The 26,456-nt window shown below is 34.9% G+C and overlaps 1 protein-coding gene across 1 annotated transcript in view; it reads right to left on the bottom strand.

The window, feature by feature from the left end:
* The window catches only part of LOC120353064 (protein amalgam-like), a gene marked incomplete in the record, with an annotated part of 512,682 nt that overhangs the window by 355,767 nt on the left and 130,459 nt on the right, over positions 1-26,456 (bottom strand).

The raw sequence follows: 26,456 nt of genomic DNA, 5'->3' as shown, positions 1-26,456 counted from the left end.
ATACATTGTAGTGAATGTAATTAATCAGTGTGGATGCGATAGGCACACTGCCCAAAACCGCACTCCACACAAAATAATAAAGAATATTGAGAAAACAAAAACAACTTATACAGACATTAAACAAACTTCAGAATTACATGCTAAATCTTAAAATAAAATACTAATTATTTATATCATTAAATGCTATTCGTATTGTACAATATAAATAATTTTAATTAAAATAAGAAAATAAGTTTAATCGAAATAAGAATAGAAAGAATAAGTTCAATATAAATAATAAAAAAAGTCGACCATTTAAACTAAACAAAATTAAAAAGAAAAAAAAATAAAATAGAGAAGAAGTAAGGTAAAGACATAGATAGATAGCAGAAGAAGAGAGGAGAGAGAGAGTGCTTGAAGTTAAAAATTGACAAAAGAACTAATATTCAAGTATTATAGAGCATGATTTAATGAAGGCATTCAAAGACGGATTGAAGGGATCGATATCACGAGATACTGTGTTGAAGAGTCTCATGGATCGATTGATGGGTGAGTTATAATCCTGCAACGTTCGAGATCTTGGTATAAAAAACGACAAATACCTCCCACGAGAAACAGTCGCCACAATATACGCCAGTTCTTTCATCTATTATAGCATAGAAAACTGAAGAAGACATGATACTTGAAAATCTCACAGAAGCATAATGATTCTTTTCAATACATCAATAAATTATAGTATCGATTAGAACCTCCTCAATTTGAATCAGGCAGCCTTTTGTTTTCCCAATTCCAAACAAAATACCTAAACTCGTTTCACTGCGAATTTGTGTCTGATAGTACATTATAATTGAAGAATAAAAATTATTACTCGTTTTATTGTGATCTATTCATGTTTTTCTTATTAAATTCAATGATAGGCCTACAGCATGAAGACTACGTCCATTTCATTTGTACTGGTGGCAAAATTTTACATTGAAAATAATTATTTGATAAAATCCAAGTTCAATTGTGATGAAAACAAATTCCTTCAAAATATAATTGATAATAATACTTTTCGAGGGAAAAATTAAGAACAAAAAAGTTGGGAAGAATTGGGATTCGAACCGAGGAAACATCGCTCCAAAAGCGAGCGTTCTACCGTTACGCTACACGGCCGTTCGAAAATGATTGTCTTGTAGCAGCATTAAAACCTCCTCATAAAAATACACACTTCTAGGCTACAACAATGTAGCCTATTGAACGGTAGCATAAATGAAATTTGAACATTTATTATTCTGAAAGAATCTAGAAGGAGAATTGAAATTTGGGCTTCCAGGTGCACGAGATTGATATTATTAGAATCTATGTGCAAAATTTGGAGATCTAAATCATTTCTGTTTTTCCGGTATGCAATCCACAAGTTGACATGTTTTGATGCGAACAAACGAACAAACACAACCCTACTCTCTCTTATTATATAGATGTGATTGTATATTGATTAAGATTTCCATTTATTTCTATTAATGTTATGTAATCTATTATTCTTGTATTCTTATGTGATTCTTTTATTTCGTGAAGGGTTGTGTGGCAGAGAGGACCAGGAGTCCTAACTCTGGCCCAATAAAGGCAAATAATCAATCAATCAATCTCTCTCTAACTTTATCTCTTCAACTGTCTCTCTTCCTCTTTTATCTTCCTCCCTCTCTCTCAATCTATCCATTACACTCTGTCACAGCATTCCCTCCCCCCAGCCTTCAAATTCCAACCCCAAATATACAACACAGTGTCACTAGGCTACTGAATTCGAAAGGTGGCCCCCCCCTTTCAAGAAGAACTAGAGGGTGGAGCCCCCCCACAAAACTCGTTAAAACTCTGTGACAAATTGGCCCGCATTAGAAGGCAGAGGGGGGGTCCAATGTCGTAAAAAGGGCTCAGGAGCCCCCAACCCCCCTCCTTCGCCATAAAACACCTAGGACCCCCATGTGTATATAAAAAACGACCATCTATCCACACAGCGCCACTATAGCTGTAGGTTCATTATAAATAGGACGTCCTCTATAAGTACTTGTTATAGTTAACCCCCCTATCCCCTCTACTGTTTACCCTCATTCTAACAACACAAATTTCCTCATAGAACCACTACAAATAATGTTGGCAATTATCCTATTATATTAATCGAGCAATTTCTGTATATTTCTATCTGGTTATTTTTATATCTGGTTATTTATGTTCAACCAGAAACCGGCTTTTACCATTTATGTATCTCGAAACCGGCTCTAACGATTTTCACGAAATTTGGAACATAATAGGTTTATGATATAAAAATTCGATTGTACTAGGTCTCATCCCTGGGAAAACTCGCTGAAGGACATGAAAAGGTTTATTCATCCATGGAAAACCGATGATGATTTTGTCGCCTCTCGATAACAGAAGATGCGTGTGCATGTGTGGGAGGGAGACAAAATTATTTCCAGCTGTGTAATCATAATCAATCAGCGAGAAATATTATCTAGCTAGTTAATTCAATCGACTTGATCAACATTATCTGATTTGTTGACATGACAGTTAGTACTTCCCCAATCATTTTAAAGAATTGTGTTCGGTTTATTAATAAATAAATAAATAACGAGCGAAGCTCGGTGCCCCGATATTATAAGATGTTATATACAGTGCCTCTTTAGTCTGTTCGCTATAGTTAGGTCCACGTTATGATGGCAGTGGAGAAAGATAGGAGAACAACGTTGCCGATCCTCTGTTATGTCAATGCCTTCTATAGACGGTAGCTGATACACGTTTATTGATGTAATATTAACTGTTCATTCTCACTTAAAATAATAAATTATATTTTATTAAGCAAGAAATCATACTTTTTAATAATTTCATAATGAATTTTCATAATTAAAATGAAATATTTTGTTAATTATTGATTCTTCATTGTTAAAAGACGATCTGGCGACAGAGTAAAGCGAGAAAGAGATAGTGCTTTCCGCTTTGTTGAATGCCTCCTCATATAACTGTAAAAATAATTGTACAACTGAAAAAGGATAAATCAATATAAACTACAAATTCAATCCCTCGTTACAAATTGTTACTATGCTTTTACACTCCAGAGCAAAACTCGGTCCCCCGATATTAGCCATTATCTTCTAAACATTTTAACAGCTGAACACAGCTTCATTAGCCTTTTACTAGTACACCTTCTGTAACCAGCTTTTATTTTCTTTCTCTTCATTATCCACTCACTCTCTCTCTCTCGCTGTCACTCTCTCTTTCTCCAATCTATTTCTTCAAACTCCAATTCTCAAATTCCCTAATAGAACTTCAATGTAATTCGATCCCCACCACATTCAGGAAGTGTGTTGATGCGAAGGATATTATGAATGGGAATTGCATTGCAATATTGCATTTATTCAAATGCTAATGGATTAATAATTATTATTATCAAAGGAAAATCCAAATTGAATGCAGTAAATCACCCCGAAAACTTCTGCTACTGCAAATATTGACAACAGAGTAAACAACTTGATGGAAATTCGATGAGCTCTACAATTCAAAAATTATTTATTAATTCCCGGGCTGACAGATAATTTTTGTATAGAATCGCGCTCATCGAATTTCCATCTAGCTGTTTACTCTGTTGTCAATATTATTTGCAGTAGAAGAAGTCTTTGGAGTGATTTAAAGCATTCAATTTGTATTTTTGTTTAATAATAGATATTAAGAAATATGAATATTCTTCTTAATCTTCTTCTTCTTCTTCTTCTTCTTCTTCTTCTTCTTCTTCTTCTTCTTCTTCTTCTTCTATTTATTCTTCTCCCACTTCTCCTTAACCTTTCTTTCTTCTTCTTCTTTGTGTTTTTGACCATCACGTATCCGTGGAAGACGGACCATCGAGAATCTACAGTATCAGAAATAATATAATAGTATATCCACTTTGGTCCAACGATCTATCTCTCCACATTTGTCTTCCTCCAACACACTGCACAGTCCCACACATTTCTCATCACTCTCTTTCTCTACAGTGAGCTTCACGTTATTATGGCAGTGTTTGATCAGCAATGGTATTGCTATCCTTGTCTATCATCCAACAAAGCGGATAGCGCTATCTCTTTCTCGCTTTGCTCAGATGCCAGATCGTCTTTCAACAATGTAGAATTAATAATTAATTAACAGAATATCTCATCTTAGTTATGAATCTCATTATGAATTTATTGAAACTAAGATGAGATCATATCATTATTGAGTAATATTTTAAACGAGAATGAACCGTTAATACTAGTAGTTCTGTGAACAGTAGACCTCACGCAGCATTCTCATCCGCAAGTACCTGATTGAAACTATAGACCTTATGGAAATACAGCAATAGACTGGCTTCTCCACACATCTGTGTAATCACTTGTCAGCTGATTAATGATGAATAATTCTATAGTCTGATTTTTTCTCTAATATTGGCGTATGAAGGAGGCTCCTTTTTCCTTTTATATTAAGAGAAATTCCAAACCGTCGACTTGAATCTTAGACCTGACCTCGCTCGGTCAATTACGCCAATAAGCCTGCATCTGCTACCGTCTATACAAGGCATTGACAGGACAGAGATTCGGCAACGTTTTTCTCCAATCTTTCTCTACTGCCATTATAACGTGGACCTCTCTATATCTCTTCACATTCATCTCTAACACACTGCACTGTCCCACACATTGCTCTTCCCTCTCCCACACTCTTTCCTCACTCTCACTCTCTCTCTCTCTCTCCTCTCTCTCTCTCTATCTCTCCCTCTGTCTCTTTCTCAATAAGAAGATCAAATAAATTCAGCTTAAAAAGTAGAATAGTGGAAAAGGAGAAGAAGAATTTCTGCCAAGAATTGAGATTACTCCATTTTCCTGGCAGTGGTTCCACTTTTTTATCTCACTTTTTCTCACTCTTTCACATATCTTCCTGTCTCTCTGTGTACTATTTCACCATAAAAGATAAACCCTTATTTATTTCCTCTTCTATTTACTTGCAACCGGCCTCATCTCTCTTAGTTAGGGGTGCACCATATATTTCCCGTATTGGTAGATAAGCAGTCAAGGCTACTTTTCACTTAACGACCAATCCTTATCACTTTACTTGCCCTATTACCATTGGTAAGGAAAGTATTGCTTTCCGAAAAAAATTAAGGTACCCCAATTTCTGAATTTCTATACGTTTCAAGGTCCCCTGAGTCCAAAAAAGTGGTTTTGTACGGTCTGTATGTGAGTGTGTGTATGAGTGTATGTGCGTCTGTGTACACGATATCTCATCTCCCAATCAACAGAATGACTTGAAATTTGAAACTAAAGGTCCTTCCACTATAAGGATCCGACACGAACAATTTCGATCAAATGCAATTCAAGATGGCGGCTAAAATGGCGAAAATGTTGTCAAAAACATGGGTTTTCGCGATTTTCTCAAAAACGGCTCCAACGATTCTGATCAAATTCATACCTGAAAAATGCATTGATAAGCTCTATCGACTGCCACAAGTCCCATATCAGTAAAAATTCCAGAAGCACCACCCCATCTATGCAAAGTTTGATTTTAGATTCTCAATTATCAGTCTTCAGATACCTATAATTTAAGCTGAAAAAATCGAGTGGAGAAGATTCAGCATGGAAATCTCCACAGTTTATGTTAAGTGATATTTTCACCTAAAATTAAATATAAGCTCGAAATGCGAGAAAATAAGATTATTCAATTGCAGACTGTTGGCAACTGTTGATTCTATTAAATCATTCACTATGAAGGAATAGCAGACTTTGTGTATCTGCAGCGCTATTGTCCTGTCACCAGCTGTCTCAGATCTTAGAATAGTAGATTTGATATGCGCGGGAACACTAGATCAATTTTCATAACGGCAAGGAAAGTTGTGTGAGTGCGCCACACCAGATTTTTTTGAGGTCCACGTTATAATGGCAGTGGATGGAGATAGGAGAACAGCTTTGCCGATTCTCTCATTGGCCACTGCCGTCTACCCTGGATAGCTGATACCGAAATATCTGATTTAATATTAAGGCCGGTTTCCGAGCTCGGGATTAAGCTAAGGTCTGAGGACTATGAACAGCTGGAGTCTGAAAATTGGCTTCTGAAACGGGGCGCAGTCGCAGTCCACTTTTGAATCGAATTTCGATAAGCTAGAAAATTGAACACAGAATGAAAAAGCTGGTGTGGCGCACTCACACAACTTTCCTTGCCGTTATGAAAATTGATCTAGTGTTCCCGCGCATATCAAATCTACTATTCTAAGATCTGAGACAGCTGGTGACAGGTCGATAACGCTGGATACACACGAGATCTGCTATCTCTTCATGGTGAATGATTTAATAGAATCAACAGTTGCCAATAGTTTGCAATTGAATAATTACATTTTCTCAAATTTCAAGCTATTTTCAATTTTAGGTGAAAATTTTACTCAACATTAATTGAAGAGATGTCCATGCTCAATCGTTTCCACTAGAAATTTTTTGTTTAAATTATATCTCAGACCTGATAATTGGAAATCTAAAATTAAACTTTGCATAGATGGGGCTGAGCTCCTGAAATTTTTACAGATATGGGACTTGTGGCAGATGATATAGCTTATCAATGTCTATTTTAGGTATAAATTTGATCAAAATCGTTGGAGCCATTTTCGAGAAAATCGCGAAAACCCATGTTTTTGACAACATTTCAGCCATTTTAGCTGCCATCATGAATCGCATTTGATCGAAATTGTTCGTGTCGGATACTTATAGTGTAAGGACCTTAAGTTCCAAATTTCAAGTCATTCCGTTAATTGGGAGATAAGATATCGTGTACACAGATGCAGCACATACACTGTGTGTGTATACACATGCATACAGACCGATACCCAAAAACCACTTTTTTGGACTAAGGGGACTTTGGAACGTATAGAAATTTGGAAATTGGGGTACCTTAATTTATTTCAGAAGCAATACTTTCCTTACCTATGGTAATAGGGCAAGGTAAGTAATAAAAAGAAAATTGAACACAAAATAAAAATCTGGTGTGGCGCACCCACACAACTTTCCTTGCCGTTATGGAAATTGATCACCTGACGCTAGTATTCACGCGCATCTCAAGTCTACTATTGAAAGATCTGAGCCAGCTGGTGACAGGACAATAACGCTGCAGACTCACGAGGTCTGCTATCTCTTTATTGTGAATGATTTAATAGAATCAACAGTTTGCAATTGGATAATCACATTTTCTCGAATTTCTAGCTCGATTTTCATGCTTAATCTTTTCCACTAGAAATTTCTTGTTTAAATTGTATCTGAAGCCTGATAATTTGGAATTCAATATTAAACTCTGCAAGGATGGGGCGGAGCTCCTGAAATTTTTACAGATATGGGACTTGTGGAAGTTGATAGAGCTTATCAATTACTATTTCAGGTACAAAATTCAATCAAAATCGTTAAAGTCGTTTTCGAGAAATTCGTGAAAAACCCTGTTTTGGAGAACATTTCCATCATTTCAGCCGCCATCTTGAATTGCATTTGATCGAAATTGTTCGTGTCAGAACCTTATAGTGTAAGGACCTCAAGTTCCAAATTTCAAGTCATTCTGTTAATTGGGAGATGAGATACCGTGTACACAGACACACATACACTCATACACACATATATACATACAGACTAATATGTAAAAACCACTTTTTTGACTCAGGGGACCTTGAAACGTATCGAAATTTGGAAATTGGAATACCTTAATTTATTCCGGAAGCAATACTTTCCTTACCTATGGTAATAGGGCAAGGTAAGTAATAAAAAGAAAATAGTGTGAAGTTTCAGCTATTCTGAATTATTAAGGAATGTTTCATTTCGTCAAGGAAGAAAGTTTCCAATTATAGAAATGAGGAAATAAATATTATCTTAAAAACTGCTTCTATGCCCTGTTTTGGAAAAGTAATCTGTGCAACTAGTGCGCAAAGTGACACAGTTTGCTGTACCAAAAGAAACGTTTACGAACGAGCCATAGGCGAGTGCGGAATAAAGGTTTCTTGAGTGCAGCAAATGAACTTTGCACATGTAATTCACATCAAATTTTTCCTACAGTTACTATTGAATATGAAAAGTTATTAATTATGAGTAAAATTTTATGACTAGGAATCCATAAAATGTTTTTCTGTGTATTTTTGTTATTAATAGAAACCTCCATTTATTCAAAATAAAATAATAAAAATTTAATTATAATGATTAGTAATTCAATCGAAAATTTATTTCAATCTCATCACACAAATAATATATCTCGATAAATGATTGGAATAAGCCAATTAATTTGCAAATGTAAATGATTTTCAATTTCAAAATAATTTATCAACCAATCAATTTTTGAATAAAAAAATATAATTAAAAATAATGAATGATATATAAAATTCAAAATGTATAATTGAATATATTCCAATATTTTATATTCAGTATTAGTATTTATAATAATATCAATTTATTTATTTATCATTTATTGAATTATTAAACTGGTTTATTAATTATTCTCTCATTAATTTTCATTGAATATTTAATATTTTCATAGATTATATTATTTCAAATAATAAGAATATAGGCCTAGATGAATTTATTTATTATCAGTTCATCAATTAATAATTCAAACAGTTTCAATTTCTAATTTTAATAATTTATTGTCAAAATTACATGAATAATTGTTATTGAAGTTAAAAATGCTCAGCAAAAGTTCTCATTTTTATAATTATACAAGAATCAGAAAAGAATACAGATAGAACAAATTCGCATTGAAAATACACAGTCAACAACAATGTTGATAGCTGATTGGGATGGCTGCAAAATGGCTGAACCGACAAGCGCGTGATCTAGTGGAAAGAATTGTACCTCACTTCGTTTCATCCAGCTAAAAATAGGATTCAGATATTTAGACTTATGGTTAACTCAAATTACCGAAAAATACTATAAGTGAACTGAAAAATATTTATAAAATAACATAAACAACAGGAAATATTTTATTGTAGTATATTCTAATGTTATTTTATTTATTTTATTTACATGGATTTCAAACGGTAATTATTTAACCTCAAAATTCGAATTTCATAATGTGTGTTTGGTACATTTCTCATTGCTTGGAGTTGAGATAGTTATTACTGTCAATAGAAAAGGAACATTATTTAATATTAAATGATGAGAAGTTATCATTTAATTATGATTTAGATAAACATTATTATTGTTTTGGATTTCTAGATTGGGATTCTATCATAAATATGTAGCCATACAGCCATTGATGATTCTTATCTAATCACAGACATTGTTACTAATTCAATTTTCCTGCACTGGAGCTCCATAATAACCTACTAACTATTTTGCGTTGTCATGCTGCAAATCTGGAGTACGCAAAGTAATACTTTGCGCACTAGTGCGGAAAAGTGATTCTTTGCGGCCTGCAATCAGTGCAGAAATGGTCACCATCCAAGGTATCTGTAGGAAAAGCCAATATTCCTACTCGAGCTGTTGAAATTATAGAACTTGGCTAGATCCCGAGCTCGGGAACTAACAAGCTTCTTGTTAGTATTGTAGTTCTGTAGTGGAAGTATTTTTGTATTTTAATATTGTGGCACAGTCCTTTCACACTCCTCCAAGACGTCTGCCGAAGACCGTGCGCTGCTCCTTATTATTCAAATTTGATTCGGAAAATCCGCGTCAGCGAGAAAAGCGTGAAAAGCGATTTTATGGCGGGAAATCTTTTTTGCGGTGAGCGGGAGTTTTCAGATGGAGACCAATACTGTGATTTGTAAGCTTCGCATTCGCATGAACGATGTTTCATTCATGAGGAAGAAAGCTGCTCTTGAGAGAGAGAGAAAAAGAAAGAGAGAGTGAGACAGAAAGAGGGAGTGCAATAGAGAGAGAATATAATAGAATGATATTTATTTTTCCTAGAGATCGAAGTTAGGGCGCAGTCGAATAACTAAGAGAGAGAACGACTCTAGAGAGAGATGTCTTTTGTTTGCACTTTGGAACATTACAAGTGATTGATTGATTGATTGAGTACTTTATTTATGTAGATTACAATATACACTTATATACAATAGCTTACAATACAGCAAAATTATAGATGAATTTACATAATATAGACTAAAAAAATAATTATTGAACTGTATATGATATGAAAAAGTAATTTGTAATATAATAACTATAGATAATTATATTGTTATGCATCTACATGAATTGGCGGAGCTTTGGACATATCAATGTCCATTCTTCGGAAAGAATATTAAAAATATCCTCTCCACTAACTCTCTACCAAATTTAGAGAGAGAGAGTGAGAGTGATTGATTGATTGATTGATTGATTGATTGAGAACTTTATCCATGTAGATTACAAGAGAGAGAGTGAGACAGAAAGAGGGAGGGTAAGAGAAAGAGAGAGGAATAGAGAGAGAGAGAGAGAATATAATAGAATGATATTTATTTTTCCTAGAGATCGAAGTTAGGGCGCAGTCGAATGACTAAGAGAGAGAATGACTCTAGAGAGAAATAAATGTATTTTGTTTGCACTCTATTGACCGAGCGAAGTGAGGTCTAAGATTCAAGTCAACGGTTTGGCATTTCTCTTAATGTTTGAATGTTTGAATTTTCAAATGTTTATATGTTGCGCATTTACGGCGAAACGCGGTAATAGATTTTCATGACATTTGACATGTATGTTCCTTTTTTAATTGTGCGTCGACGTATATACAAGGTTTTTGGAAATTTTGCATTTCAAGGATAATATAAAAGGAAAAACGAGCCTCCTTCATACGCCAAAATTAGAGTAAAAATCAGGCTATAGAATTATTCATCATAAATCAGCTGACAAGTGATTACACAGATGTGTGGAGAAGCCAGTCCATTGCTGTATTTCCATAAGGTCTATAGTTTCAATCGGGTACTTGTGGATGAGAATACTAAGTGAGGTCTACTGTTCACAGAACTACTAGTAACATTACAAGTGAGGAAGAGAGAGAGAGAGAGAGAGAGGGAGTGAGTGAGAGAGTGTCGTAAGGTGTTTGAAAAGGAGTGAAAATAGAATAGAGGTGCACAGAGCAATTCAAGTTTCAAATTCAGCGGATTTCATAGGATGGCATGGTTGCCACGCTTTCTTCCCCACTGCCTTCTATATTTAGAATGCTGTGGTTCAAGCCTTTCCAATATTACATAAATATTATCGATTATGCTGGAAGCTGATTTTATTCCTAGTCTACAATATGGAAGATGATGATGATGAATAAGAGAAAAATGAAAATAAGAAGAGGAAGAAGAGGAAGAAGAGGAAGAAGAAGATGATGATGGAGAGGAAGAAGATGATGAAGAAGAAAAAAAATATCGATGAAAAGATGAAGAAGATGAAGAAGATAAAGAAGATAAAGAAGATAAAGAAGATAAAGAAGATAAAGAAGATAAAGAAGATAAAGAAGATAAAGAAGATAAAGAGATAAAGAAGATAAAGAAGATAAAGAAGATAAAGAAGATAAAGAAGATAAAGAGATAAAGAAGATAAGAAGATAAAGAAGATAAAGAAGATAAAGAAGATAAAGAAGATAAAGAAGATAAAGAAGATAAAGAAGATAAAGAAGATAAAGAAGATAAAGAAGATAAAGAAGATAAAGAAGATAAAGAAGATAAAGAAGATAAAGAAGAAGAAGGAGGAGGAGACGGAGGAGGAGAAGGAGAAGGAGAAGAAGATGAAGAAGAAGACGGAGGAGAAGGAAAAGAAGAAGAAGAAAAAAAAGAAGAAGAAGGAGAAAAAAATAAGGAGAAGATGCGGAAAAAAGAGACAAAGGAGAATAAGAAGAACAAAAGAAGCTGATGATGATGAAAAAAAACAGGTGGAAGAGTGAGGGGGAAGAAGAAAGAGGATGAGAATGAGAAGAAGGGGAATGAGGATGACGAGGAGGAGGAGGATGATGATGATGATGAGGAGGAAGACGTGGAGGAGTGAAGGAGGAGGAGCGGATGAAGAAGGAGGAGGAATGAAATGAAGATGAGGAGTTGGAGGTGGAGAATGAAGAGGGGATGTAGGAGGAAGTGTGAGGGGGAAGATGAGGAGGAGGAGGAGATGAGTGAAAACAATATTAAGAGAAGCGGTGATCTCCAGTTGAAGATTTTCACTGGACTGAACGATACTTAATCTTTTTTGCTGTAGTCGAAAAGTGAGAGATCAGTAATAAATTCTTTATCATTTTCGTGAAGAAAACATGAAAAGTTGAAAGCATTCTTCTTCTTCTTCCTCCTCTTCTTTTTCTTCTTCTTCCTCCTCTTCTTCTTCTTCTTCTTCTTCTTCTTCTTCTTCTTCTCCCTCTTCTTCTTGATCACCCTCTTCTTCTTCATTGTCATTTTGGAACGGCGTGAAGAATTTCTGGAATTTTCAATTAACAACTTTGTGCCTTTGTGAAGACACTTTCCACTCTGCTGGAAAGAGCAAACTGAATATCATCAGCATAATACTGATTTGATACATGATACAGAATTGTTGCATGATACAGATTCAATGAGATTTTGAGTTGTTTCTGGTTGGATAAATTCAATCAATCACAGCAGTGCATATAAATAATGGAATAGTCAATGTATAGCTCAAGTCAGTCTTATCTAGAAAAGATACAAGAAAAGAATAGAACAACCTATATTTATTTTTTCAATGAAACCCTGGCTGGTAAACTCGCTCAAAATGCTCTGATATCCTGTCATCTGTTCTATTGGGAGCAATGAAGTTTTTTTCAAATTGATGTATAATTTCACAAGTTTACGCACATCCCCACGACTGTTGCAGCAGCTTCAGTGTTGAGTGTGAGATCTTCAGTTATGCAAAAATAGACCAATTTTGACAAAGGAATTTGGAGGGAATGTTTAGAACAGAATTTTTGACTTTGCAACTTTGTTAGGACTTGTTAGGGGGTGAACATATCAAAAGTCTCATCCCTATCCCATGTGCTAAAGGGATGAGGGTGGTTTAAAAGTTGCATTTTTCAATGTTTTGCTTACACGCTCATATCTTGAGAAAAATGCGTTCAACCGACATGAAGCTTGATAAATACTCTACAATATTTGTTCTGTGGTGATTTGTGATATCTCGAACAGTTTTCGAGACATACCCTCTTAAAAGTGTAAAATTGTTAAAATAACAGCTTTTGATCCTATTTTTTGATGTTTCAGGGCTTACAACTCTCCAACAATGCAATAATAATACAACTCTCCAACAATAAAAATGAATGCTACATTCAGTAGCTACAAAGTTAAAAATTGTGTACCAGATGTTCCAGATGTTCCAGACTCAAATTTCATTGTCAAGTGATCAATCGTTACAAAATAAACATTTCACCCCCCACATTGAATCTGCTATAACAATGGAAGGAAAACATTAAGTAGTGAAATAATACATCGAATTAAAGAGGAACGAAGCTCTACAAATATACGGTGAGCATTCATTTTTATGTTGGAGAGTTGTAGGCCCTGAAACATAAAAAATAGGATTAAAAGCTGTTTTACACTTTTAAGAGCGTATATCGTATATCTCGAAAACTGTTTTAGATATCAAAAATCACCACAGAGCAAATATTGTAGAGAATTCATCAAGCTTTCTTTCTGAATGGTTAGTCATGTCGGTTGAACGTTTTTTTCTCAAGATATGAGCGTGTAAGCAAAACATTGAAAAATTCAACTTTTAAACCACCCTCATCCCTTTAGCACAAGAGATAGGGATGGGGACTTTTGATATGTTCACCCCCTAACTAGTCCCAACAAAGTTGCAAAGTCAAAATTTGTGTTCAAAACATTCTCTCGAAATTCCTTTGTCAATTGGTCTATTTTTGCATAACTAAAGATCTCACACTCAACACTGAAGCTTCTGCATCAGTCGTGGGGATGAGCGTAAACTTGTAAAATCATACATCAATTTGAAGAGAATTTGATGCTCTATGAGCTCATGATCAGCATGGATCTCTCCCATCGATATTTGAAAAGTTATAAGAGCAAAAATAGCAAAAAATTGAGGGAAAATGTGTTTTTCCAAAAATGTCACATCTTTTAGAGCGGATATCTCAAAAAGTGAAAGAGATATAGAGAAAGTTGTTCAATCTATATTGTAGAAGATTATGTGAGCTTTAATTTCTTATGGAACAGTCATGTCTGTAAAATGCATAATTTTCGAGTTGTATGCGAGAAATCAAAAAATGGTACCTTTGAACCACCCCCACCACCTTAGCACAGTGGATAGGGGTGGGGACTTCTGATATGTTCACCTCCCCACTACCCTAAACAGAACTGCGGGGTCAAAAATTGTCTTCCAAACTTTTCCCTCTATACCCTTTTTTGAGCATTCATTGCCTGGACAAAATAGAGCAACCTATATTTTTCAATAGACCCCTGGCTGTAAAACTCGCTCAAAATGCTCTGATATTCTGTCATCTGTTCTATTTGAAGCGATGAAAATTGTTTTCCAAGCATAAGAAAATTCAAAGTAAAATCAATTTTTACTGGTCAGATGTTAAGCATAGTTGACCGAGCGAAGTGAGGTCTATGATTCAAGTCGACGGTTTTGCATTTTTGTATATATGATTATATTTATGTATTTACATTCAGCGTTCACGGCGAAATGCGGCAATGGATTTCCATGAAATTTGACAGTCTTGTTTTTTTTGGATTTCGCGTCGACGTAGTCTATAATATTATTATATTATATAAGGTTTTAAGAAATTTTGCATTTTAAGGATAATACAAAAGAAAAATTAGTCTCTTTCGAACGCCAAAATTACCGTAAGAATCAGACTATAGAATTATTCGTTATGAATCAGTTGTCGATTGGATTATCAATTGCATGCAATTAATATCTCAATGTAACTTTGTAAAAATCAGCTGTCGTGTGGACTATTAGTTGCATGCAATTGTTAACTGAAAGTAACATAGTATTCTCTCTCGACCTTCCTCTCCTATCAACTCTGGCTGACATGTTGCCAGTATGTCTTCAAGGAGATAAGCTTTTGATGTTAGCCTTTTTGCATACACCAACCCCAACAGTCATTAGTCGTTTTCACACTGATATCTCGCCGACACGACAAGACAGGACAGTATTTACTCTGATGGACATTAAAATAGAAGGCTGTGGTTTACTACTGCGCGAGGTCCACTGTTCACAGAACTACTAGTTAATAGGTGGGACCTTCCTGTAAGACACTCCTCACCAACAAAAAGCCATACGAATTTACTAATAGGATGCACTGAGGTTAGTGTTAAAGTGTTGTGGAAATGGTTTCATCGGCCATGTGGATGCCATGTTATTCTGGGGCTATATAAAACAGATGTCATATGGAAATGATGGGTACAGGGTTGAGTTTGGTTTTGTGTCTTTTAGAAGGTCTGTAGTGGGAGGAGGTAAAGGATTTGGTGATAAGAGAGATGCAGACATTACTAGGGTGTTTGAATCTCTACAGAGAGTAGCTGTTAGATAGAGAGGGAATGAGTGTAATACTAGGATGTTTGAATCTCTATAGAGAGTAGCTGTTAGATAGAGAGAGAACGAGTGTAATACTAGGGTGTTTGAGAGAGTGAATGTGCAGAGGAGACAGGTTGTTATACAAAGGTGTCACTCTCTAGAGAGAGTGAGAGAGAAGCTGTGATAGAGACCGACCATGTGAGGCAGAGAGGGTGCAAGTGAGAGAGAAGTCGTAAAGTTACGTTCCCGTAGCATACACCGGCTGTAAGTGACAAGCGGGAACGAGGTTACCTCTCGACCAATAGGAACCAAGATGGCGCGCTGTAAATTTGGCGCGCGAAATTTGAAATGTCTCTGTCTCTGTCGTTGTCGGCATGAATGTTTTACGGTGTGAATAAATAATGCGCAGAAGATGGTATTGATAGTGAATCCGCACGCTCGCTCATACCGGATCAGATTTATAAATCACATTAAAGGAATTGAAGAAAGGCAAGAGACTATCTCAGGGAGAGAAAGAGAGACAGATTGATTGTTTGATTCAGTACTTTATTCATGTAGATAATACTAGTAGTTCTGTGAACAGCAGACCTCGCCCTCAGTGAGTTACATTGACCTGTTATTATGTTTTCTCAAAAATAAATAAATGATTTCTCAATTAAAAATGTCTAGAAAAAATCCTAAATAAACATAGAGCTTTCTGTTCTATATCGTACAGTGACGTGTCGTCTCGGAATGTGAGTGTGAGCACTGTTATCAGGTCTGGCTGCAACTGTCTACAACTTTTATGGAAAGATACAATTTTCAAGATGTTCGATGTTTTTGAACGGGTAGTATTATAGTCAACTGTCTACTAACGTTAATGGAAAGATACATTTTCAAGATGTTCGATGTTTTTGAACGGGTAGTATTATAGTCCACTAGACAGCTGATTTATGATGAATAATTCTATAGTCTGATTCCTACTCTAATATTGGCTTTGAAGGAGGCTCCTTTTTCCTTCTATATTATCCTTGAAATGCAAAATTTCCAAAAACCTTGTATTTACGTCGACGCGCAATTTAAAAAGGAACATACCTGTCAAATTTCATGAAAATCTTTCACCGCGTTTCGCCGTAAAACGCAACATAAAAACATATGAACATTTAAACATTAAGAGAAATGCCAAACCGTCGACTTGAATCTTAGACCTCACTTCGCTCGGTCAACTAGTAGCTCTGTGAACAGTAGAACTCACACAGTATCTGATGTCACCTTGTCACACTTAAGAAATGTTTGTGTGAACAGTGTTATTGATTCATCACTTGAAAGAATCCAGCCCGACCACTTCTAACCTAGGGAAAGGGGTCTAATCAATCTAAAATACACTGACGCTCATTTGGTGGATAAATTACCAATAATATTAAAAAAAATTTATGAACAAGACAATACATGATTTCAACAGTCGTTGACCACTACTTAATAAGTTTCAAAAACTGAAAATGACAATCTCAAAAGGAAAGAATCTAGGCGATCCAAGGATACCCAGTACGTAACTGAAATCCCCAAAAGAGCAACATTGATCTTGAATACAAGGAAAATAATCCAAAACAGATAATAAGCAAGTCCACCCAAGTATTACTCAATATCCAATAAAAATTAATGCAAGTTCAAAAATAAAAGATAAAAGAAATTACTATTCAAGGGATACTTGGATTACCTAAGATTCACAATACAAATCCGTGAATCTCTGATTAGGTTGCCGTCCAGTTCGTTCATCTAACACATCCCCAGTAGTGTTGCGGTCAAGTGTTCCTCAATACACTGCTCGATCATTTCCGACTCAACACGGACAGTGAAAGGAATACAATAATTCATTATCGAGAACAAACTATTATATTCCCAACCTGACAAGGATAAACGAATAACTTCCCCCACTATTCGCCGATTGTTCCAGGTTGGTAGAAAAATTGGAGATGTGTTACCTCGATTCGGCGAACTTTCCAATTGGGAGTAACAAACTCTGGTAGTTCAACAGCATTCGGCAAAATTAGATGGATATCCCATTGTACAGCCGTGGTCCAACAGGTCGTCCGTGACGTCAGAATCAGAATGTCGCCCAGCTCGTGGAGTGTCGGACAGTACGCCGAGATCGTGAATCCCCATGTCGTGGACCGCTTAAAATAATAAACAATCTACAATAGTTTCTACTCTCTAACAATAGGAATTCAAAAACAAATATTTTCAATTGGAATAATTTTAAGAAGTTCAAAAAAGAGTTTCGAATTATGCAACAAATCTATGCTTAGCGCACCTAACCTACTGTATAACAATCATTTCGGTTATTTCTATCTAAGCATGGAGCCTACATGCTATGTATTGGCCACTCTTGAATTATAATCAACTAGTACTACGGCAAATAATAGTGGAATATCAAAATTATAATATTTCTTTATTAACATAACTATTGGAATAATTGTCATCTGAAATTTATGGAGATTAGCTCCCCACTTGAACAGAAGTAATTATCGATGTTTAAATGAAATAACGTTTAACAGAAAACAAAGTAATATTTCTGCATCCTGACTCCTATTCTAGTTAATTCAGTTGAATCACAATAAATTCACAGTTGAATCTTAATTTACTCTTAACAACTGTTATTTGTTTTCTCCTAGATCAAAAACTCACTCATGTTAATAACTCAGTTCACGTTTGAATTTGTTTCCCATATATGATGATAGACAGTTTCGTGATAATCTTCCCATCTGATAAAAATATTTCTCAACTATTTTAAAATATATTTTTTTTATTCAAGAATACCGGTATTAGGTATAATTTCTTCGGCATTATTCAGTTCATTTAATCATTTTTTAATTTATTTTCAATGACCTATTAAATTTGTTTTTCAAATGTGAGAATATTGATACTGATGGGCACGCATCATAAAAATATGGGACCCCACCTTATAGAAATAGACACGGCCAGACATCTGTGTAATCCACTTGTCAGCTGATTGATTTATGAATAATAGTCAATCTATAGTCTGATTGATCCTATCTTCAAAGTAGATTATATATAGTATATCGGAGTAAACAGGAATTACTTTTCTTTCATATTATCCTTAAAATGCAAAATTTCAAAAAACCTTGTGTAAACATAGATGCACAGTTGAAAAAGGAATATTCCTGCCAAATCTCATCGATTTCTATCAACGCGTTTGGTCGTAATCGCGTTACTTACAGACAGACAAAAGCAAATCGAGTTGAAACATAGACCTCACTACGTTCGGTCAAATATATACTGGCTTATATACACTTATATACAATAGCTTACAAATACAGCAAAACTATAGATGAATGATCATGTCAATCTCTGATAAACTAAAACTGAATACAAGAGCAGCAGAATTTAAAATAGTAGTATTGGTCAAGGGCATGAACGCCTGTCATTGGCCCAGTTAGACAGTCTCTTCCCATTTGACGGTGCATATAACAAGAAATGACGATTTAAGCAACAAACTCGCCATGATAACAAAATTTTCTTGCAGTACAAAATCTCAAGAAAACAAGTGAAAAATAATAAAATATAACCTATATGTAAAAAGAAAATTTATCGACTAATGTATGCTAACAAAGTTATGATGAAACTAAATTCGTAGTCTTGTATTGGTTAAGATGAATCTGGTCATTGAAACTATACTGGGAATTGTCCTTAATCACTTTTGGTCTAACAACCGAAACCGGTCTTTCTAACTTTCAATAAAATCACTGGTTACTCTTTTTATTTAATATGAATAATTACCACAATATCAACTTCTCAACTACACAAAAAGTGATATTAGTCCAGTCACTATATACATTGGTGAATGCAATTTATATTGTAGTTCTGATTTTTTAATATACTGTATTATTCAGGTACATAAGAGAAGTCCAGAACCAATTTCTTCATGCAAAATTTCCTCGTGCTAGATACAGGATGGCCCAAAAACCTCGAATTTTCGGCTCGTTTTCCAGTTTTCAGCTATTTATGCCAAATCTCGTAATCGGACAGAAAAATTCGCTCCCGCCTTTTTTCTAGATTATAGAACTCTGTATAAAATAAGATCATTTTAAACTCTTTATCTCCAATGAGTACTGAGTTATGATTTTTCAAAAATGAGTGAAATTTGAAGAAGAAAAATCAATTTTGATGAATTTTAGTTTTTGATCAACAATATCTTCTTATTTTTACCATTTAGATTTACAATACGAAATTCCTCTGGGCGTATTTTTGCGCTCTACAATCTGAGATTATTTAGAGAGCTCTATCTCATATAGATTTCCAAGTACACCTGACTACAATGCTCCTTGTATTGTGAAAAACATCTAATTTTCAGCTTCAACCATCTACATTGTCCTCACATTGATATTTCGCACAATGACATAAGTTCATGAGATTATGTTCTATGAGAATCACCCGTTAGATGCTCTTCATTTCAGTATTCCCTAGTGAAGAGGCGCGCTTAAGGATACCTCAAGCATCAAAATTTCAAACACTTTCAACTTTTGACACAATGCTCAGATTTCATCGTACTACACTTCATTCTTCTCGGCTCGTCAAGGCGGTGCAAATTCATGCATCATAAGTCAAATTCGGTTTTGGAGCCGAAAATACGTGGTTTTTGAGCCACTCTGTATCTAGCACAAGGAAATTTCGCATGAAGAAATTGGTTCTAGACTTCACTTATGTACCTAAATAATATATATTGAAAAATCAGAACTACAATATGAATTCAATTCAATTCAATTCAATTCAATTTATTAAAAACACACAAAACAAGACAAAACAAAATTACAAAGATTAACGAAAATAATAAAACACAATAAAATGTTACAAATATAAAAAACCATGGGCTTAGTGTTTGGGTGTGTTGGAGAAGAGAAAAAAAAAAGAGAGGAAGATACCTAGCCAACTATGGTTTCCCATGTGATAGGCAGGCAAAGAAGAGAAGAGAAGTAATGAGGAAAAAGGAAGGGAGAAATGGGGGGAAGGAAGAAAACAGAGGAATAGGTACTCAAAATAGAGGTAAGCGAGTCCACTGAAAAATGAAAAAAAAAATGCTGGAGCAGAAATCTCGAGTCATATATCTAAATGGAAGAAAAAATTACTGTATGTCCAGTTTTTTATATCCAGTTTAATTTTTCCGCTGATCTTATTGTCCATGAGAAAGTGATTGGAATGAGGTTTATTATTTTAGTACCTATGTAAATTAATTGCCTCCTTATACATTCAATATTAGTGTTATAGGTTACATATTTGTTAGCAGTGGCCCTTAGATTATAATAATTAAGAGTAGAGTTTATTGTGAGAGGAAAATCGGATCTATATTTTATTAAGTACTCAATTACGGTTTTTATGTATAATTGACGTATAGTCATGACCTCAAAATCACCAAAAACCATATCCGTTGGATAGAGCCTGGGTTTGCTCAATATGGTTTTAATTATCAGTTTTTGTGCTACAAATATTCAGCAATATGACAGTTGAAACAGCCTCCCCAAACAACTATGCCATACTGCAGAATTGACTTGACTAGAGCATGATACATCATTTTCAGGTGGTTCTTATTAAGAATTCTGTTAACTTGGTAAAATTTAAAAGATAAATATCTAATTCTTCTACATATGTATTCAATATGAACATCCCATTTAAGGTTTTCATCAATTATAATTCCCAAATACTTAGTATTACTGACTTTTTCAATGGTGGGACAATCACAATTACCCAAGTTTAAATTGCACTGAGAATGGAGTCTCAAATCTTGATTCTCGTTAGGCTGCCCTACTCTATTTGCAGAGAAAGTTATGTAATTAGTTTTTCCAATATTTAAACTTAAGGTATTCTTATCTAACCACTTCTTAATTAAAAGCATATTATTTTCAGCTATAGTATGAACTTCATTCCAAGAATTACCGTGAAAAATAGCTGCAGTATCATCTGCAAAGGATATCACAGTTGAGTTTAGAAGTCTTAAATTTTAAAAGTCATTTACATAGAGTATGAAAAGGACGGGAGAAAGTACAGTACATGAGGAAGACCATAAGAAGTTAAGTTAGTTACACTAGATTGATCATTTATGGTTAGGGACTGGGTTCTATTACTCAGACAGCTTTTGAACAATTCAAGCGAGACTCCTCTGAAACCATAGGACTCCAGTTTATTGAACAAAGTATTATGAGGTATTGTATCAAAAGCTTTGCGTATATCCAGGAAGACCGCAATAGTTTTCTTATTGGAGTTTATTTTATCAGATGAAGTATTGATGAATTTTATTAGAGCGTCAGATGTACTTTTACCATTCTGGAAACCGAATTGGTTCTTGGAGATTATTCAAGAAAGAAACAACTCTTGACTTTATTAGTTTCTTCATTATTTTAGCAAGGTTGCTGATAAGACTAATCGGTCTATAATTACAGGGATTAGTCGAGTCACCTTGTTTGAATAGAGGTTTTATTTTGGCTGATTTGAGGTGCTCGGGAAAATATCCCTCTTCAAAGCATCTATTAAAAATTAAAGCGAGAGGTTGAGATATAAAATTGGCTATTTTCTTCAGCGTAATATTACCTAGACCATCAATACCAGGACTGCAGTTGTTCTTTAGATTTTTAATAGTTGCCTCAACTTCAACTGGGCACGTTGGTCTCATAAAAAACGTGTTATCGATCTGTATTGCAGGAAATCGATCACCAGTATTATCAGGGATATTGATAGTTTGAGCTTGTAATTTACCCACATTTGTGAAATAATTGTTGAGGGAGTGAGCGTCAAGTTCAGTACTCTTTTCCTTGATACTGGCCTCACCTATAACTTCGTTTATGCACTTCCACAACTTCATGCTGTTGTTATTACAATTTTCAATTTTCCCTTTATAGTAGACTTCCTTTGCATGATTTATGATCTTATTCAAACCATTACGATAAGCCTTATATTCATTCTTTAAGATATTGTTATTAGGATCTCTTCTGAGTCTAGAATGCATTTTGTCCCGCGTGATTATTGATCTTATGATGCCTCAGATATCCAGGGCTTCAGGGGACGAAGTCTGTTAGGTATCACTTTTACCTTCTTGCATTGATTGATGATACTGGTCAAACGATCGACAATTTATCCATAATAGTGTCAATGCTTCCATTCACGGTATAGATTTCTCCCCAATCTTCATTCCTTATGCGTTCCAATAGTGCATGATAGTTGATTCTAGTTAATGTGTTTATCAATACGTTTCTATTATCCTTATTGATAGGGACCTTCACCAAGTTCAGTACAACCGCGTAGTGGTCAGTTATGGTTGTCCTAAATATAACTCCTTTAATGGACATAGAATGGTTGCCTGAATTTTTATAAAAAATGTGGTCAATGCAAGAATTTGTTGTGGTTGTTACTCGGGTATCACCAGTTATGTAAGACTTATAGCCATTACTATTGAAAATATGCAGATAATCTTGAACAGGAACACTAGTTGAATGTGTATTATATTCATGTCTCCCGCCACACATACATTTATTCCATTAGGAATTTTACTGATTTCATTACTCAGACTATTAAGAAAATAATCAATATTTTGATTACTTGGTGATCTATAAACCCCAATCACCTTCACAATAAAATCATCAATTCTTAAGTCAGCACTAACCACATTGGCATCAGTGATATCGAGTGAATCTTATTCAATCTTTTATGTACATGCATAATCCATCACATTTATTCTGTTTAGTGTACTTATTTATTGCCGTATATCCAGGAATGTTGAAAATGAACGGCATATCTGCAGTCAACCAGGTCTCAGTTAATATTATAATGTGAATATCAGTTTTCAATTCATTGAGGCAGCAAATAAACTGATCGAAATTAGCATTCAAACTACGTATATTCATAGACATAATATTGAAACACTCAACATCTTTATTTCTGTCCTCGTGAAAGTGATAGTTCAAATAATCGTCGATTACATCTGTTTCATTTTCTGTTTCTAAAATATTAAGAACTTCTGCAGTGTCACTCATAACTTATATCATCAGGTCCACTTCTCTTTTCCTTGTTCCATTTAACAAGCCCCTCACTATCCATGAATTTAAGTTTCTTAATTAGTTTGTCCACAGCATCATCTACCAGACTGGTTGTTAAATACCTGAAAGTTTCAGTGTGTCTAGACAAGGCAACAATCGCATGGGGCATGCTGTTATAGATTTCATTCTCCTTGTACTTAATTCTGATTAGAATAACATTTTTATGAGTTAGCCCTTGTGCTTCTTGGATTGTGTGAAGTGCAACATCCTCTCTCCACTTTATAGTATCACCCACCATAAGTTTTTCCTCTTGGGTGAATGTTAATATCAAAGTGTCGGGTTGTATCAGATGGTATTCCCCATTTCTGTAAGTAGGCAGAATTGAGATAGCTCTTTCATTAAGCGTCGTAATATTTTCATAGACAGTGGAAAGGACAAAACAAACATCGATAGGACATCTACGAGTTACCGTTTGTTTTGTAAAAGGTTCGCAGAATTCTGAAATTTTATGCCATCTTGTGGCATAATTACTTCTCTCAATGTAGGGTATTTGGTTTGCGTCACCAACTACAATTATTTCTGAGGCCTTACTTAAGTTAGCAATAAAACCGATGTAACCCGCATGCATAAGTAGAGCTTCATCAATAAAAACTCTATTGTATGTTTTATTCTGATTATGATTCATTATATATGAGCCAACTGCCCTGTAATCAAGCTTAAGAATTGCAAGCATACCCCCTTTTTTATGCCTATATTGACTGGACTATATACTGCAATTATAATGTGGATTTCACTATAGAGTGTATCACATTATTTTAGAGAGCTATTACATTTATGAGTTGTGCGCAGTACCCTTTGAGGGATTTGCCAGTGATGTGGTGGGGCTTAAGCCTCGGTTCGCTAGCAGTCACTGAAATATTCAGCTGGTTTGCAGTGAGCTCAGACGCGATTGGTGTATGTATCTTCGTACAAACAGAATCACTGGCAAGTTACAAGTAATGTACAATTGAAGAGACTTGAAATTCACTACGAACTTATATATTCACTTATATATGATATAAAATTATCTTTATATATATATATATATTATATATATATATATAATATATATATATATATATATATATGAAAGTGTCTACCAGACTAAAAACGTTCAAATTTGGTAGGAATGTTCAGTTGTCCCTTTAGAGGCGCACTAAGAAATATTTTGGCAATATTTCAACTCTAAGGGTGATTTTTAAGGGTTGAAAATTCGTCTTTTAGCATGTATATTCTTCTTATTCCAATCTCTTAATTATAATTGAAAAATGTCCATACCATATTATGTTAATATAGAACTATAATCTAGAGAGAGTACCTCTTCGAAACAGTTGTTAACTGGTAACTAAATTAATAATTTTTTCAGGTTGGCATTAAGTTGAGTTGACTTTGTTAGGTTGGCACCAAGTTGAAGATTGAAATGCATTTATCGCGGAAAAATTGATTGGGCACTGCTACTTCAATCAAAGCTATTCCTGGGTATATTATATTACTAGCCATCAGGCTCGCTTCTCTCGCCATATCCGTTAAGTCTGGACCCCCGACTGGATCGTCCTAACATATGATAAAAATGCTCAAATGAAAAATGCAGGCGAGCGAAGCGATCCTGCTGATCCCATACTTGGACGATCCAGTCGGGGGTCCAGGGGGCGGAGCCCCCTGGCTAGACCGATGTGGGGAGCGAAGCGAGCCTGACGGCTAGTATATAATATACTTGTATATTCACGCTACAAACTTAATTAATGTATAATTCACAGTATTTAATACTAGCAGGTAACCCGTTCTCCGCAAGGGGCTATTTACATGACAAACTGAAAACTTGACCCATTTGAATCTTGAAGAGTTTGAAGTAGGCCTAGAACCATCCTCGGTTAATTAAGAATCCATATGCAAAATTTCAAGTTAATTTCAGTCCAGTAGTTTAGACGTGATTTCCCTAACCCGTACATGTATAAGCCAGTCCTTTCCCTTATTATAGTATAGATGAGTTTTTCAACTTGATACTAACATTAGTGACAGAACTCATTGAATACTTGATTTTGTGAAAAATAGATGAACTGAAACCTAACCACAATATCAAATTGGTGTTTTAATGTTGATGCCACCAGTATCGAAAACCGTGTTAGAATGTTAAGTCGTTGCATAAAGTCTTCATTATAGAATAGTTTTGAATAGTATCTTAAGTCACAAGGACGGGAAGGGCCCTTTTGCAGGCGAGAATGGTGTTTCTAGTCGAGGCGTTAGCCGAGACTAGAATTTAATTCGGGCACTACAAAAGACATTCACGTCCAAGTAACTTACATAATTTTTTATCATAATAATCTAGAAAATAATAATATTGAGAAACAGAAAACATTACCTGCTTGTACTGACATTATTACATGCATTCTATAAGCATAACCTAGTTTAAAAGTTTCGAATTGGGAATGTATTGATTGACAAAACTTCCACCTGGAGCGCTAAAAGACGGTTTTCGTACCAGTTTTGCTGTTCCAAATTCGGAACTAGGAGACATACTCGACTGTAAAGAAAACATATGATTCTATTACAGTATAGTATCATAGAGAAACAATAGAGTAAGTAGATATCACATGGTATGGGGCGTTTATGTCGCAGCTTTTACTGTCATCTCAAGCCGATTACTGTCGATTGTTGTCGATTTTTACTGTTTTGACCGGGTAAGAGTGTATGAAAGGCACAATATGAGAGACTACCAGCGTCATAAACCTTCACGGGAGAGAGCTACGTGGACTATAGGCTTGAGATAACAGTAAAAGTTACGACATAAACGCCCTATACCATGGGATATCTACTTAATATGCTATTGTTTCTCTATGATAGTATGCTGTAATGAGAATCATATGTTTATTTGTTCTACAATCAGCTGTTATCGGCTTGATTTTATGGATGTAAAACAGCTGGAATTGAATGACTATGACAAAAAATCCATTGAGTGAAGACCCCTGTTATAGGATTGTTTGTGATGCTGTGA

Source organism: Nilaparvata lugens, chromosome 9, assembly GCF_014356525.2.
Source record: "Nilaparvata lugens isolate BPH chromosome 9, ASM1435652v1, whole genome shotgun sequence".
Classification (NCBI taxonomy): domain Eukaryota; kingdom Metazoa; phylum Arthropoda; class Insecta; order Hemiptera; family Delphacidae; genus Nilaparvata; species Nilaparvata lugens.
This window is presented reverse-complemented; position numbering and strand designations above follow the sequence as displayed.